Genomic DNA, 17,622 nt, shown 5'->3' with positions numbered 1-17,622 from the left:
TTGGTAGGACACATTTTATGAATAGACTGTTTTGCAATATAATTTTGCATTATGCATCATGCTAAAAAAGATGTAGCCAAGTCATAACATGAATGTGAAATCATACAGTGTTTGCCAATTTCAACCAAGAGTGGCAGAGAACACATTTTTCCAGAGCACACAGATGTTGGAGAGCTCCCAGACAGTAAAGTATCACTCTCACTGACAGTGGACACATTTGAAGAAACCCCCAAAATCCTGTACAATGACTCTCTTTCAGTATGAGCGAATATTGTTTTGGTATGTGATGGTATGTAGGAAAAGCCCATTGGATTCCTTGTTGATTTGTGAATGCAAAAACTGCAGGGCAAAGTAGTAAAAATATTATCTGTCCTGTAAATGTTAGAAAAGAATGCATTGATCTAAAGGAAAATCACTCTACCAAATCTGTCACTGCGGAACAAAAATGTCTAACACATGTTCAGAAAAGTTGTCCAACAACCTAAAATACCTCAGACTGGAAGCAGAACAAAATACAGTGTAGACTCAGACTGTACAGGTATGCAGGGCTGAAATCACATTTACTGATGTCAAACCTTGCTGTTCTGTTTTGTCGAGAAAAAAAAACGTACAATTGTAAAGATTAGTTTCACTGTGAAATTAGACAGTAGTGCTGCTGATTGAATATCCAGTGTGTGTCTGTCTGTCTGTCTGTCCGTCTGTCCGTCTGTCCACCACTTTGGTCCAGACTGAAATATCTCAGTAACTATTGGATGGATTGCATTCATGGTCCCCAGAGGATGTATGCTTCTGATTTTTCCTACTGACCCTGACTTATCCTCTAGCGTCACAATGAGGTTGAGAATTTGTGGGTTTTTGTGTCACATGTCTCAACAACTATTGAATAGATTGCCATGATACTTGGTTCAGATATTCATGTTCCCCTCAGGAAAGATTTAAGTTTGGTAATCCTGACCTTCCATTAGGTCAAATTGTTAATTTGTCCAATACTTTGGTTTGTGACAAAATAACTGCAAAACTAATGATATCCCCAGCAGCCTCAGCTATACTTTATGTTTAGTTGTAATAAACATGTTAGTGGGCAAAACTAATATGGTAAACGGTATACCTGCTAAATATCATTCTTTTCTTTTCATTGTGAGCATTTTAGCATGCTGGCATTAGTATTTAGTTCAATGTAGAGCCTCACAGAGCTTCTAGCATGGCTTTAAGCTCTTATTAAGTATTCAGACAGAATGCAAAGTTTCTGTGAATCTGAAGTTGAACACAAACACACAAGCATAGTTGGTTGCTAGCTATCTTACAGCTACCATACAGTTCATCCATTTGCCATTTGGGATAAATAAATATAAAAAATCCAGGTCAAATTTGTGGAAAATTTGCTTTGTTTTCAGTCTGAACACAGTTTTAGTCTTGTTTCTCACTTGTTGAAAAGGCTGAACAACTAAAATCACAGAAATCAGTACTGGTATTTGAGAACTGGTTAACATAATATTTATTTTACAAAACACAGCAGATTAAATACTCCATATGTTTTTTATTTGATCTCATTTCTGATTTGATTGAACAAAAGACACTGCTACTACTCTACACATTTTGAGGTTTATGCTTTTTCTGAAAAGTACATTTTTGTACAGTACTCCCAACATTAGCCAACCTTAGCAAACCCAGACAATATTCAAGTTGGCCAGTTTGTTGGTTTGGGTGGTGCCAACTAGCTGTGACTGATTTAAGTGTGACTCAGAATAAACAGACTGTGTGGACTGTAACAGCCACAAATAATACTCAAATTCTTTCCCAGGACAATATTTGACACATGCATTACATGGAGAGCAGCTCCAAGTGCACTTGGTAATTGGTGTCTGAGGTTTTGGCACCATGTGGCGCTGAAAATTTTCCAGTCTTTGGCAGGTTGGCTGTGCCAGATCTACAGGTATCCTTTCAGTGAAGAGAGCGGATTAGCTGTGACTGCTGGAACAGTCAGAAACAGCTAAAAGTATGCAAGTGGTCCAGCTTTGCAGCCTTGAGTCAGAAAACACATAAGTTGTAGTCTGGTTATGATGTTGATGTACGGAGTTATACTGACTCACTGTTCCAGTAAGGATTTTGGGAATGTGATGATCGGCATCAGTGGATCACCACCACACCCTGCAGAGGTCACAGACAGAGCTCTCCTTATCCATTAAAACATAATAAAAACTCAAACTGCACTGTGTCTGTTTCTCTTCCATCTTCCTTTATGTCTGTCCTTCAACACGCCTCAGCTCAAACAGTTTTCTCTTACAAGGGCATTAGCAAGTTTATTTCAGTCAGCACTGTATATATCTTCTTTCATTTACACTGGCTTTGAAATCAAATGGCAGAGGTAAATTACTTCTAATTTGTTAACTAAATATTCACTAGATATTTGGACTTTATGAATCTTGGCAGTAGCCTGAAAAGTGAAGGAAGTGCAGCTTTTAACAAGGGATGAACTTTTAAGCAGATGGAAAACTATGAACAATGCACAGAAGGAAAAGCACTTAGCCACTAAGATGGCCATTTCCCTTTGAAATCGCTCTTGTGAAACTGCAGAGGAAATAATACAGGTGCACAGCTGTTATATGATGTAATATACAACTTAAATTGTCCTGAGTGGTCGAAATATACCCAAAAAAACAAACTGAGACATGACTTAATTGGACCTAGCCACTGAGCCAGAGAATAAATACGATAATTACCAACATTCCACACACCAAAGTCTAAAAATGTCCTGGAACAGAATCGAAAACCACAAAATGAAAACTCTCCAGTGAAAGAGAGTTTTCTCAAGAAGTGATTGTGTAAGTCTTTTGTCCATGCCATGTGCATATTACAGCCACTTAGATTAATGTGTGAATATGTGGTCTAGGTGTAAGCAGCTACAGTAGGACACACACACACACACGCACAATGTTTTTCCTAAAATGACACCTACAATTCCAGACATTCCAGATTGATGTGTGAAAATCCCACAGTGTTGCCACAGGTAGACCCAGAGCCGACGATAAGGACATGGTCCTAACCAAAGGTCAGGCTCCTGACGTACACGGGGTTGAGGTCACTGCCGTGTCTACTGTGACAAAAGAAAAGCACAGATCGTCCAAGCCGCTCATTCACACCTACTCATCATGACAGCTGCACAGACAGATGTGCCAGCAAAGGTAGAAACAACTGTCTGTGGGACATCACAGGACTGTCGAATCAAAACCCAAAGAATGTTGCTCTAATGACAAATAACTTCTTCACTTGTGCAGCTTCACATATCAGAGCTCAAAATAAAGTGCTGAAAAAGGATGTTTGGACAGGTACAATATGGTGTAATAATGGAGAAAAGGATCTCTTTGAATATCCAAACGTGAACAATTTGTGCGAATAAATTGCACGTTAAAAATTAGAACCCATCTATCTCTATGAGCCTATCCACACCAAATACAACATTTTTGGAATACATTTTCCGCAGCTGGTTTGACTTTTGCAAATTTTGGATGGCGAAAAAACAAGCCAACCAATTAAAAATTATGGCTTTTGCATTACAAGTGATATCAATCCATTTGGTCTCGCAATATACTGCCCTTTTCGGAAAACAGAGTAAAGATTGTAAAGACAACGGATATAAAGTGAGCATCCGAAGAAGGATAGCTGTTGAACTCGATTGTGATGGTGAGTAGCCTACAAAAGACAGGGAAAACATTTTAGTTGTTGCCAAGTGAACGTATAGTGAACCATTAATTTCCAAGTTCAATAGCCAACGTTAACACAATGCTGTGGACATATGTGTCAGAAATGACATGTGGTCATTGTGAAAGGTATACTATAAAACCTGACCATATCAGATTAGCGATTTGGGTGGAATGCATGGAACGTGCACATTCGTGTCGGTTGTGGTGTGAACGGTTTGAAACGCAGCGCAACCTTCAGTGCTGAAAAATAAAACCAATGTGAAGTGCCAAAAATCTGCAGTTCATTGAGTTGCCACTTGAGGCCGGCTCCAAAAGGAAGTCAATCCCCTTACCCCACACACACACACACACACACACCCATGTTAAATTGTCAGAGTAGGGGTGCCTGGATAGCTCACCTGGTAGAACGCGCGCTCCACGTACAAAGGCTCAGTCCTTGTTGCAGCGGCCGCATGTTCGACTCCGACCTGGTTAAGGCTTAAATGTCGGCATAATGAAGGGCGTTCCACTTTGAGTGACAGGTGGCTGCCCTCACAGGAGGCGAGCAAGACTGTAGGCCTGCCTCAGCTTTATCCATGCTCCACCTCTGTGCTTCATTTTGGCTCTTTAGAAACCTATAGGTGACATCACAGAGACTACAGTACATCCATATTTTACACAGTCTATGGATTGAACGTGGAAAATCATCAACAAATACTCCTAGATTTCTTTTTTCCTTTCATCCCTGGTGTGTTAAGGGCCTTTCCTCATCTGAGATTTCTCTTTGGATTATTTCTTGGTCTGTCTGTCCTCCATTTTGGTCTTATTTTTCCTCCATTGACGGTGCTATAAAGCCCCCTGACACATTGCTTGACTTGCATGTTGCTGTCTCATCATCCTCTCGATTATGTAAACTTTTTCTTGCCCAGGCACGGACACGGGTTCAGGAGGTGTTTGTGGAAGGATGATTGCAGCAACACAACGTGGAAATAGCCTCCAGCATTCGTTGACACACCTAAACCAACAACACATCCATTTCTAGCTTCAGTTACTAAAAATAAATGAGAACAAATAAATAAGGAACAAGGATCCAATTCATGATGGCACCCACTTCCTAGCATGGTACACGGTGTCAATATTTTTAGCTGAGATTGTGCGCTAACTTCAGGTAAGAGGAAAGAGATGTTCTGCAGACAGCTGGAGAGTGGAGATCTGAAACACAGGATCTCACTCAGGGATTGTCTATATTCTGTCATTATGCCCCTGCTGGTGAACTAAATAAGGACAACATTATTACAGACACATCTACACTGCACTGGTAACCATCATTTGAAGATGTTGAGACATATGATGGGGAGAGCGAAAGCATATGACACACTACTGAGAGAATGCTAGAAGGATGTTTAAACAAATTTAGAAGGAATTCTGCTTACATTTGCATGATTGATTGATTTAATCTGCTTTCTGGGAACAGCAGATGGATCATGTCTGACTTAATTGCTCATATCCTACTAATAGTGTGAATTATTCCCATCCATTTCCAGAGACAACACCCATAACATTTGAAGTACGGCTTAGAGTCCATGAGTGTAAAAGTGGTCCACCACAGCTCTGAAATAAACAGTGAGTGCTGAGCACACCACGGTGCTTTATAACTGAATTATAGATGAAATGGTTCAGTGGTGGCATGAAGTAGCAGTTGCCAATGTGTGGGAGTGATCAGGAGTGGTGGAAAGAAGTCTTCTCCTGTGTCAATGCTCCACCCAGTGGCCAAACATAAAACTGCACATGTACATTCATGTCACCAGCGTGCTATTTCAACCAAACAAAGATACGTTATGGCTCCAACAAAATGTATAGTTATAGGTTAAGATACAACTTTTTTTTGTATTGATCCCCAGGGGAATATTCAAAAAATACCCAGCAGTATGTATAGTCATTCAAATACGCCCCACCTTAACCAACTGCGACATTAAAGTGATGTACACAGTGGTACATTGTACACATTAATATACCCATAATTATACCCCATTCATATAATATATATATATATATATATATATTCTGAAATGGGCCATTCTGCATAATAAGTACTTTCTCTTTTAATACTTTTAGTACTTAGGTAAAATTGTAAGAAGATCAAAGTACTTCTTCACAGGTTTCTACAGGTTTCACCAAGTCAACTTTAAGACTTTTAAAGACCTTTTTAAGACCATTATGAATGAAATTTAAGACCTATATCATAAAATCAAAAAAGGACAAATGTTCACTGTCAGTTTGCCTCCACTAAAAGTGCTGTTTTTGCCACTGACATGCTCAGATTAATATTCTGACAACAATTACAATATTAATAAGTGTCTGACAACAATATGAAAGGATCCCGACCTTTCTGTTAAAGAGTAGGCTCCTTTTTGTTTAACATGAACCAGCCCATGAAATCACCTTCACCAAACAGCCAATACAGTTGCAGCGGGGCAAGCTTTGGGCATGTGTTTTGGTGTTTTCCCACACTCTGGCTACTTGAGAGCATGCGGCTATCCCCTTCTTATGATACATCGGATCTTATCGAACTATGAACACCATTTTTAAACTGTTATATATATATGTTCTCTTAATACATCCATGGTTATTTCAGCCGCTGACCTAAATAGTAGAATACATAAATAACATCGGCAACCGATGATTATTATGACATGCATTAATCCAGAATTAAAGGCCTATATTCATTTCTAAATTATTCAGTAAAAAGGTAAACCACACCCTTTTCTGCTGTCAGCAGGTGGGGCTTAATACTGATGGCATTTAGGCATTCAGTTATTTGCATATTATTTTTCTTTTGTTACGTTTTTCTTATTTACTCAATAGCTGGTTCCACAATATCTGAAAAATGCCAGACATTTGTAAATGCTCGGAAGATTTGAGGTATTGTGACCAAGACACTACTACTACTACTACTACTACTACTACTATACTACTATACTACTAATACTACTACACATTTGTTTCCCAATTTGTGATGCAATTTTTTTTTTTAAATATAATGCCAACGTCCAAACTGCAAGCACAAGTGAAAACAAAGTTCTCAGATAAGAAACAGATTTCTGTTAAGGGTCATTACTTGCACAATCTCTCTTATCTTTATTAATGCTATTAGAAAAAAAAAAAACTACTAGCTGGATTGTTTAAACATTAATTAGCAGGACAAGTAATGGACGCTTGTTGTGGCCAAAAGAGACAATAAACAAAGGAAAATGACAAAAGTTATTTTTTCCCAATACCACAGCAGATTTAGCAGAAGCCACAACACAAATTACTGTTGACAAAACTTTGCAGGCTTCCTGTGAGTTACAAACACAAGGTGGTGCTAACTGGCAAAATATGATTCAGTGGCAAAGAAACTTCTGCTGTGGAAAGTAGTAGATTACTCTAAGTAACCAGGACATTTGGTCTCAAAATGATGAAACAGTTTGAATCTAACTTTCCGGCTTGGAGCACCACAGATAACGTTTTACTTCCCTCCCAGTGTATTTCATTGGCAGCAGGAAACTCAAAACCTTTGTAGAGGAAAATGAAACTGATGTGACTAGTTATCTCTTGATGTAGGCTAAGAGACAAAATATAATTTTTTTGTGACTGGTCCTTTAAGAAAAATAAAGGACCATTGACAAGAGCTATAGAGGGACTTTTAGAAACGTTTTAGTTCACTTGGAGCTCAAAAGATCTATAGAGATCTGCAACCCGTTCTCACTCCGAACTCATAAAATACGAACGTTTGGACAGTGGCTGTCAGCGTCTGAAGCGACTAAAGAAGCGCCTTTCTTCTTTTACCGTGCCGTTATTCCTGCGTGTCACGGGAGCATAAGCCCACCCGCGACCTTTTCCTAAACTCAACCGTCCCATTCCCGCGTGTCACAGACCTTTTCCTTAACTTAACTGTATCAAAAAGGGACGCCAATAGTCCCGACCAAGCGTGTTTAGTTAAAGCGCTAAAGGAGACTTTTAGCGTCAATAACAACGACAAAGGTACCTGACCAAGCGTTTATATTTTACGAGATGGGAGTGAGAATCTGTTGAGTTCTGAGAGGATCCACTGCAGCTGTTTCTCTATGTTACAAAGCAGAGAAATAAGTATGCCAAAGGTTTCATCTGTCAGTAAACAACTTACATCCAGGCAGTGGAAGTGGAAGAAGAATGTGGTTCAAATCTTAAATCTGCAGCCAAAGCAGACTAAAGTTTAGCATCTTAACTGCTTCCAGCTGTTTAGACTTTGTGGATTCTGGAGTAGTCATGTAAAAATAACAATTTAAACATTGTGTTTTGTTGATGTTGGCTTTACTCCCTCATTGTTTGGGGTCCTGCAGATCCAAATGCTGTATGTGTAAAAGTAAAAGCAATAATGACTTTTTTATATATATAAATATAGCCGATGTTAATAAAACCAAATGTGTAGAAGCATTGAAGTGTAAATCCTTTCTTTTGACACAAACTGGGCTTGCACATTTGATGGTAGTGAGCAAAGATGAAAAAATGTAAAACATTTAAAAACTTAAAACATTGTTATTACTCCATATATCATTGGCTGTTAAAAGTATTCAGCAGAGTAGCAGCTTTATTGGCAAAGAATGTGTAAACATACAATAAATATTTTTTTTCATTGCTCTCAATGTACTTGAAATGAAAATACAGCTCAAAACAAGGACAACAAAGCTGGACAAACAGAAGTGAAGAAGACACAGGACTTTTATGTACATGCGAATGCGAAGAAAATAGTTGTATAAATAGATATATAAAAAGCACTGTACTAAAGTTTCCTATTTTTATCTTATTTTGACACTTACCTCACTTCCTGTACCTCACTTCCTTTCCTCCCATGTCTTCACAACTGATTGGCTTTTGTTTCCACCCTAATTACCTGATTGAGTTCACCTGGTCACTCCTTATTTAAAGACTGCACTCCCTCCCAGTCAGTCTTTTCTACACCTTCACATGGGGCGGCAGCTGGTAAGATGAGTTTTACTTTGCACCTTATTTCTTGATAACATGTCTATTTGAATGACAGCTTTAATTTATCTAATTACTTTATGATGAACATGTCAGAATATTGACTTTATTAAGTTCTAACTTCTATTTGTTTCTTCCCAGATCCTCCAACCCATGTGTGTCTGTTCTGTCCTGTTATGTTATATTATCCATTATCATTTGCCTCACCACCTTTGTTGAATAAATCTTCATTGAATGGACTGAACTTCTCTTTTGCTTTTCCTATGCATTCTGACCGATGCCCCATGACGATGGCAATCAACCTCTAAAACTGAACCCTCGTTAACATTGTCCTTTGAGCCGGAGACTAGACTATTGTCATGGATGCAAAGCCACGAGATGAGACTCCTCAACATACTGACCGGAAACCTCAACCTCCTGCTTATTTAGAAGATTATGAAGTCCAAAATCCTGGAGTGAAAGCTGCTGCTTGCCAGACAGCATGTCCACATCATACAACAGATACACATGGGCCGCAGAATGACGGTAAAGGGCAAGATGAAAAGAATGATCCTCCTGTGGCTACTGATGTTGAAATCATGAAGGAAATTTTAGTGACAATGAGGGGTATTCCGCGTATGATGGAAAGATCGTCTACTCCTGATTCCTCCTGTTCATCCAGGCCTGAGTTATCTACAGGAAGCAGACACTCAGGGCATCGCCCAACAGCAGTTTCTCAAGCACAACAGCAAGCTGCTGGATTTCCAAGTGTTGAATTGCAATATGGCTCTTCCTCCTGTCCACCAGTGATCAGACATCATCCTGTTGCAGTTTCTTCAAGCCTGCCCTATTTACCTGACTTTCCAAACCTCGATAATAAAATTCCTTCAGCTGGTCCACCTGGACCAATCCTATTAAGAGAGCTGCCACTTCCCAGTTTTGCTGCAGCACCAGCAGAAGTTAACCTACAAAGTCAACATGAAGCTCAGCCTCTTGTTTCCTTCTCCCCCCAGCAGAGGCACCATTCCCCTTTAATGCATCAGTCTTCTACATCTCATAGTCACCACAAACGGAAACCTTTGGCACCCCCTACAGGCAGAACACATGTATACAAGCTTGAGGGTCCTTCTTTCCCAGACCTTACTCGAGAGGATGAAATGCAGTACAGGATGTTACGGATGGCACTCAGTAATTTACTCGACCCTAATGAAATAGAGCATTTCAAATATCATGTTCTCCTGGATCATCTCAAAGTGGACCAAGCCAAACGACTAGCTCTTGCCTTTTCCTATGCTTCTGACCATACACACAAGCCATCAATGCTCTTGATGAACGTTATGGGCAACCTAGACAACTAGCACTGAAGGAGCTCAGGAACATCATAGATCTCCCTATCAGAGTAGGTGATGGTCATGCTCTTGATAACTTGGCTCTTCGTGTACAAGCACTTGTTGGTCTACTTAGCACGATGGAAGATCAAGGACATGCAGAACTTCTCTGTGGCTCTCATGTGGATCGTCTACTTGAAAAGTTGCCTGCAGAACACTCCAGTCGCTTTAAACGGCATGTCTACAGACACCAAGGTATCGTGAAGTATGACTTGCTTGTATTCTCATCTTGGTTGCAATCTGAAGCTCTGTCAACCCAGAAAAGAGATTTCCATCTTCAATGAGCAAAGACATCCCTGTAAGTTCATACCCGCTCCAACCACAATTCTACATGGGGCACACAAACCCAATGAATCCACACCAACTCCAGAAATCCTTCCAAAGTCGAGAGCAACCTGTGCATACTGCCGATCATGTGAACATCATATCAGTAGATGTTCTGAGTTCACAGATAAGACAAAAGCTCAAAACGTAAACTGGATAAAGGAGAATAAACGCTGTTGGCGCTGTGCTCGCACCCACCAAGCCGCAAAGTGTGACCTGCAGAAGTTCTGTGCCACCTGCAAGGAAGACATCAACAAATACTGTGTGAGATGAATCAAAGATCCAATAATCCTTCTACTTCTGTTGTGAGGACATTATATCTGGACCGACCGAGTGATCGCAATGGTGTACTCCTGAAAGTTGTAAAAGTGCTTCTTAAAAATGGGAAGAAAATCTTGGAAACTTATGCTATCCTTGATGATGGTTCTCAACGTACCATTCTTCTGTCAGCTGCTCAGCATCTCTGCCTGAAAGGTAAAGCTGAAAAACTATCGCTCAGAACTGTTTGCTAAGATGTTGAAACTCTTCATGGCTCATCTGTAAGTTTTCAGCTCTCCTGTTTCATACCCTGAGAAGACTTTCACCATCAATCATGCCTTTACTGCAAGCCAGTTAACACTCTCGGATCACACCTACCCTGTGCTTTCTCTTCAAAGGAAATACAAGCATCTCCAAGGCATTCCATTACCATCCATTAATAAAGCATCACCACTGCTGCTTATAGGCTCAGATCACATCCACTTAATCACTCCTGTTACTCCAGTCAGACTAGGCCCTTCTGGGTCACCAGCAGCAGTCAAAACCTGTCTAGGATGGACACTTCAAGGCCCTATCAAAGACTTTCAACCACAAGATACATCTGTGCCTGTCAAATGTCTATTTACATCCTTCAGTTCCCCTGCAGATGAGTTGCACTACCATGTTGAAAAACTTTGGAAACTTGACACGCTACCTGTACACAGTGAGAAAGCAGTCATCAGATCAATGCAAGATCAACAAGCCCTGAAGCATCTTGAACAGGTCACAGAAAGGGTTCAAGTCAATGGAGTTGAACACTATGCCACTCTCCTTCTTAGGCTAGCCAATTCTCCTCTTCTGAACATTCCTCATTCTGCAGTGATGTCACGACTTCGTAACACTGAATCTCGATTATCCAAGGATCCAGAGAAAGCCATATCATACTGTGATAAAATTTCAAAACTTGAGAAGGCTGGTTATGTGGCCAAGCTGACCCCTGAAGAGGTTCACAGCACAGAAGAAGCTTGTTAAACGTATCCAGCTTCCCAGAAGAACGTATCCGGCTTTCCAAAGACTGTATCCAGCTTTCCAGAGAGCGAAACAATCTTCCCAAAGATGGCTGATTTACCTGCTGCTCGTCTGAGGTTATTTAAACCTTCCTTCTACTCAACAGGAACAGATTGTTTTGGACCATATAATGTCAAGATCGGGCGCCGATCTGAGAAAAGATGGGGTGTATTCAAATGCCTCCCAACACAATGTGTCCATCTTGACCTCCATCATATGGATACAGACTCCTTCCTCATGGCCCAACGATTCACTTCTCGGAGAGTAAAACCAAACGAGATCCTATGTGATCAAGGAACCAACTTCAGAGGAGGAAATCAAGAATTACAGGATGCTTTACATAACCTTTCTCCCACTCTCCAGTCAGTACTGGCAACGAGAAATCCAATTCCATTTCAATCCTCCACACGCACCCCGCTTCGGTGGCGTCAGGGAGCAGGAAGTACGCTCGGTAAAGAGTGCTCTCAGGACGACCATTGGTGCACAAATGGTCACTGAAGAGGTTCTGAGAACAGTGTTAATTGAAATTGAAGGCATCCTTAATTCAAAACCACTCGGCTATGTGTCTTCAGATATCGCAGATGTTGATCCAGTCACCCCCAACCTTCTCATCATGGGACGACATGATGCAGCACTCCCTCTAGTGTCCTACTCAGATCTTCTGTCTGACCATTTCTGGAAACACTACATCAAATCCTATCTACCATCACTTCAAACATGGCACAAATGGCAGCAGGGCAAACCAGATCTGCAATTAAACTCCATTGTGATGATTGTTGACTCCCAGCTACCAAGCGCTCTTTGGCCTGTAGGAAAGGTGACCCGCCTCCTACCAAGCAAAGATGGCCACATTAGGGCAGTTACAGTGAAAGACGAGACCTATGTCAGACCTGTAGTTCATCTAATCCCCCTTCCTGGCCTACCTGACGGTTAATTTGGTTTGATCTGTAATCCCATTTCTTACTAGAAATCTGGGGGCGGCTGTACTAAAGTTTCCTATTTCTATCTTATTTTGACACTTGCTTTCTAAAACTTACCTCACTTCCTTTCCTCCCCTGTCTTCACAACTGATTGGCTTTTGTTTCCACCCTAATTACCTGATTGAGTTCACCTGGTCACTCCTTATTTAAAGACTGCACTCCCTCCCAGTCAGTCTTTTCTACACCTTCACATGGGGCAGCAGCTGGTAAGATGAGTTTTACTTTGCACCTTATTTCTTGATAACATGTCTATTTGAATGACAGCTTTAATTTGTCTAATTACTTTATGATGAACATGTCAGAATGTTGACTTTGTTAAGTTCTAATTTCTATTTGTTTCTTCCCAGATCCTCCAACCCATGTGTGTCTGTTCTGTCCTGTTATGTTATATTATCCATTATCATTTGCCTCACCACCTTTTGAATAAATCTTCATTGAATGGACTGAACTTCTCTTTGGCTTTTCCTATGCATTCTGACCGATTCCCCATGACGATGGCAATCAACGTCTAAAACTGAACCCTCCTTAACAAGCACCAATGACCAACAACAAATATAATTCTATGTCTGAGTCTATGTACAAGTCTAATGATTCTGTAAGCGCTACACCAAATAGTGCGTATAAATAATGAATAGCATGGTCTGGGTGATTATGTACAGTATAGATGTATATACAACAACATGCAGGATTATTATTAACCCATGATGCATGTTAAAAACCTTTTCACTGAGTGGATATTTTTGTTACATTATTGGCAGTGTACTAAATTAAGTCTTCACATTGTATATATCTAAATAATATAGATCCATAACTGGATTATAAGTGATACATTATAATTTATGATACATTTATGTTGTGTTATTAATCTGAACATGCAGAAGCTTAATGTACTGAAGTAAAAAAGTAGGCTATATTATGTACATCTAAAATGTAGGCCAAGTAGAGTTAAAGTAGCATAAAATGGTACAAAAGTACAAGTAGCCTACCTCAGAATTGTATGGCCACAGCAGTGGTTCCCAACCTTTTTGGTCTAGCTATGTCAGATGAACTGACATAGCTTACCCCTTCATTAATTCCCAATGTATGTACCAAATGTATGCAACACTATTCATACATCTCGTTTCCTTCTTGCACAGCTGTTGCAGTTGACACACCTGTAAACACGATGTTATATAAAATAAAGAAATACAGAAACGTCCACATAAATAGTCCCAAAGAAGTGTCACCTTCACCATCAACGGAAATGTTCAGTTTAATGTTAATTAGAACAGTCGGTTGCCCGCTAGCTCACTTAACAACGCCTCAGCTAATGTTGTGTCAACCCACAGTGATTAAAACAGCAGCTAGGTTAATGAATTTGTCCACCTATAGCTAGCGATAGCTAGCCTGGCTCCGCCCTCCTACATACTTCCGATCAATTTTCATTTTCCTTCAGTACACCGTCTGGGTTTATGGTATATTCTTAGGTTTTCTCTGGCCAAATATTTGGCGGTCCAATCAGCGAACAGAGGGAGTGGCTGAGAACAATGATGTTGAGGATGTGCGCTAGAGTTGTAGTTCCGTAATGGTGGCGGAGAAAAATGCTAGCGAAGCCATTCGGTCCGTTGTGGCAACGCTGCCGAGTATCCAGAGGTTAAAGCCCGAGCAAGAACAATCTTTGCTGAGTTTTGTTGGTGGCCATGATGTTGTGGCCCTCCTCCCCACGTGGCACGTTCGGGAAAAGTTTGATTTTCCAGCTCGTTAGTGGTGAAGGAGTTAACTAAGGCGAACGCTAACGATGCTAAGCTGACGTCACGACCAAACGTTAGCGATTGGTTATGGCAGATCCAGAGTGGCTCTGGGCAGATTCAATAGTTTTAAACTTCAACAGAGTACCCGTCTTCAAGGAAGTCAACACTTGTCAATGGAGAGTGGCCAGACTCTCTGTACAAATGAAATGTACGAGAGTCTGGTAGGACCAGGCTAAGTGTTACACTTTTAAGAATGAGGCGACGCTCACTCTTGGAATAACACATTTATTTCCTGTAGGAAATATGAAAACACAGTTCAGATCAGGATCTGTAGCATGTACACTTAAACTCGTTCATCACGTACTGACTTCTACTTCGGCACTACTGGTTCATAGCGTATACTTTCATAACTCTTACTCAATTACTATCAATAACAATACACTTCATAATACACATAACTCATACACAACTCAACTCATACACTAAACAAACATGCTACTCTTGGTACCATACTCACTATTGCTTCCACTGTTACTTTGTGTCAATACCCATGTTAAGTACCCAGATACATGTTTACTTACTCTTACTACAGATAAGTATTTAGCAAGTGACCGTAGCTACAAAAATAATGTCTCTTTTTAGTGTCAAATTACTCTTTTTAACATACACACAGGTAAGTAATGCATAACTTGAAATTACATAAAAACATGAAAATAACAGTTCAGTAATACCACATTACTCCAGACTGAATACTCTATGAACTTGTCTCGTTAATCTCACTGCTTTTACTGTTTTTAAACCTCTACGAATTATGTTTATGAACTGAATTATCTAACATAACTAATCTTTAACCCACAGTCAGTTACTGTATTATTTTCACAAATATTTCACAATTTCACAATTAACGTTTTAAACACTGACTACCGCACACTCCACTTTTCAAAACATCACGGAATGCTCCTTTAACCTTCATGACGCTCAGGCTGTGGCGTTAGCATATACCAGTGATTAGCATTAGCTTGGCCTGCTAAACAATACACACAGTTAAACAGTTTCCTACAACATTCACTCGGTTCATCCCGTTTCACACTGTTTGTCCTCAATACTGTCTTAACCACATATGTCTCTAAACATGTGTTTCACTCCTTACAGCTCACACAGAAAGGTAGTAGTTTGTATTTAGCAACCGAAGTCATTACTATCGGCGTCCGCCATCTTAGACACACGAGGCGGCAAACATACACACTCATAACACGGTCAAATTCAATGTCTCTTAATGTCACAGTTGTTAGGTAAAGCTCTAATAAAACAAACTACTGATGTCTATTACCCGGGTTCTGATAACAGTCAGCTTACCTGTAGGAAATATGAAAACACAGTTCAGATCAGGATCTGTAGCATGTACACTTATGGCGTTTTTCCATTACATGGTACCTACTCGCCTCGCCTCGCCTCGACACACTGTGCGTCCGTTTTCCATTGCAGATTTTAGTACCGCCTCAGCGTGGCTGGTCGTTATGCCGCCACACACCAGCGCACAAGTATAAACATCAGGCCACTTGAGTTTGTTTTACAGTTCTGTGGAGGCTCCACGCAGAGCTTTCGCCGTAGCCTGTGTAGCCTATGTAAAAGTGGCCTGATGTTTATACTTGTGTGCTGGTGTGTACGTGGAGCCGGCCATGTGTGTGTGTAGTTAGGCTACGGCGAAAGCTCTGCCGGAGCCTCCGCAGAACTGTAAACAAGCAGCGCCGCTGTAAACTACTGTGACCTAACGCGACACACACACAGAACGTCGAAGGTGTGTGTTGCCAGAAGACACATTTTGTTTCAAATTAAGCCGGAGGCAGCAAAAAAAAACAGCTGGCTAAACTGTTTAAAAATAGCGGGTTTGTTCAGGACAACCCCGTCTGTCGCTTTCACGTCACCTTTTCGGCTCGCCTCAGCTCGCTTGGAACCTCGACTGAGGAGGTACTAAAAAAAGTACCTGTTAGCAGGTACCAGGTACTTTTTTTCGTAATGGAAAACCAAAAAAGGCGAGTAGAGTCGAGGCGAGTCGAGCTGGTACCATGTAATGGAAAAGCGTCATTAAACTCGTTCATCACGTACTGACTTCTACTTCGGCACTACTGGCGTCAGCTATTGATACCCAGTCAAGTGTAAAGCTTAGAGCGCCCTCTGCTGGCGAAGCTGAGTTAAGCCAGACTAATATCACCCATTCAAAAGACATTAATTCAGAATCCCTTGTGGTATATTATAGACAATAGAGACAGTAGTTACCTCGTGTTTTTAGACTTTAGTTTCACTCAATTCAAAATTTAGAGGGGGGGGCAAATAATTAACACACAGTGCCACATAAGCGATAGCACGGCAGCACCCCACAACAGCCCGACTCATAAAATATACGCCTACTACCACAGCCCGTAAGAGGGGGTAAAATGTGGCCTGTATTATAAATGTTTTGCCCACCATAGCCTACTCTTTAGCTCAATAAGTAAGTTAACTCACCTAAGGCCTTCTTCGGCCAATCTCCTCTGAATTGTGCTGGATGACGCACCAAACAGAGCCGCGATTTCTCGGGTTGATAGACTGGACAACACAAAGTTAGCCAGCATGTCGCCTGGAATAAATAGAGGCGGACGTCCAGCACCTGTGTTAGTACCAGCGGTAATGTTGACTTCTTGGACTTGGACATCTTCCACACGAACACGGTGCTCAATCAGTCTTAAACAATTTAAAACTTTGTTGTCTATGTATATTTCTTGAAGAGCACTTATCCGGAAATAGTATTTCCAAAAATTGTTCAATATGTGCCAAAATAGTATCTGCTGATAAACCATGTCGATCAATCTGATCTGCTAATGATAGCATGCTATCTCGGAGCCCACCGATGTCTTCCATTATGTCCGCACTCTCACTTTGCCAGCCTTTTTTTGCACACGGCTCTGTTCTGAATGTGAGCAATAGCCACGCCCCCTGATTTGCATATACGAACTGGAAATAAATAGAGAGGAAAATCAATAAATTTGGCATTAGGAAATAAAAGTCCACGGAAATAAATAAATGTGGATTTATGAAATAAAAGTCTCTTGAAATAAATAAATGTGGACTTATGAAATAAAAGTACCATGAAATGAGTAAAAGTTAAACCTTTTAATATATTTATTTAACTAATTGATTCATTTATATATGAATATTTACATTTATTTAATTATTTATGTATTTATTGCCTCATTTA

The sequence above is a fragment of the Sander lucioperca genome, chromosome 12, assembly GCF_008315115.2.
Source record: "Sander lucioperca isolate FBNREF2018 chromosome 12, SLUC_FBN_1.2, whole genome shotgun sequence".
Classification (NCBI taxonomy): Eukaryota; Metazoa; Chordata; class Actinopteri; order Perciformes; family Percidae; genus Sander; species Sander lucioperca.
Note: the sequence above shows the minus strand (reverse complement) of the source record.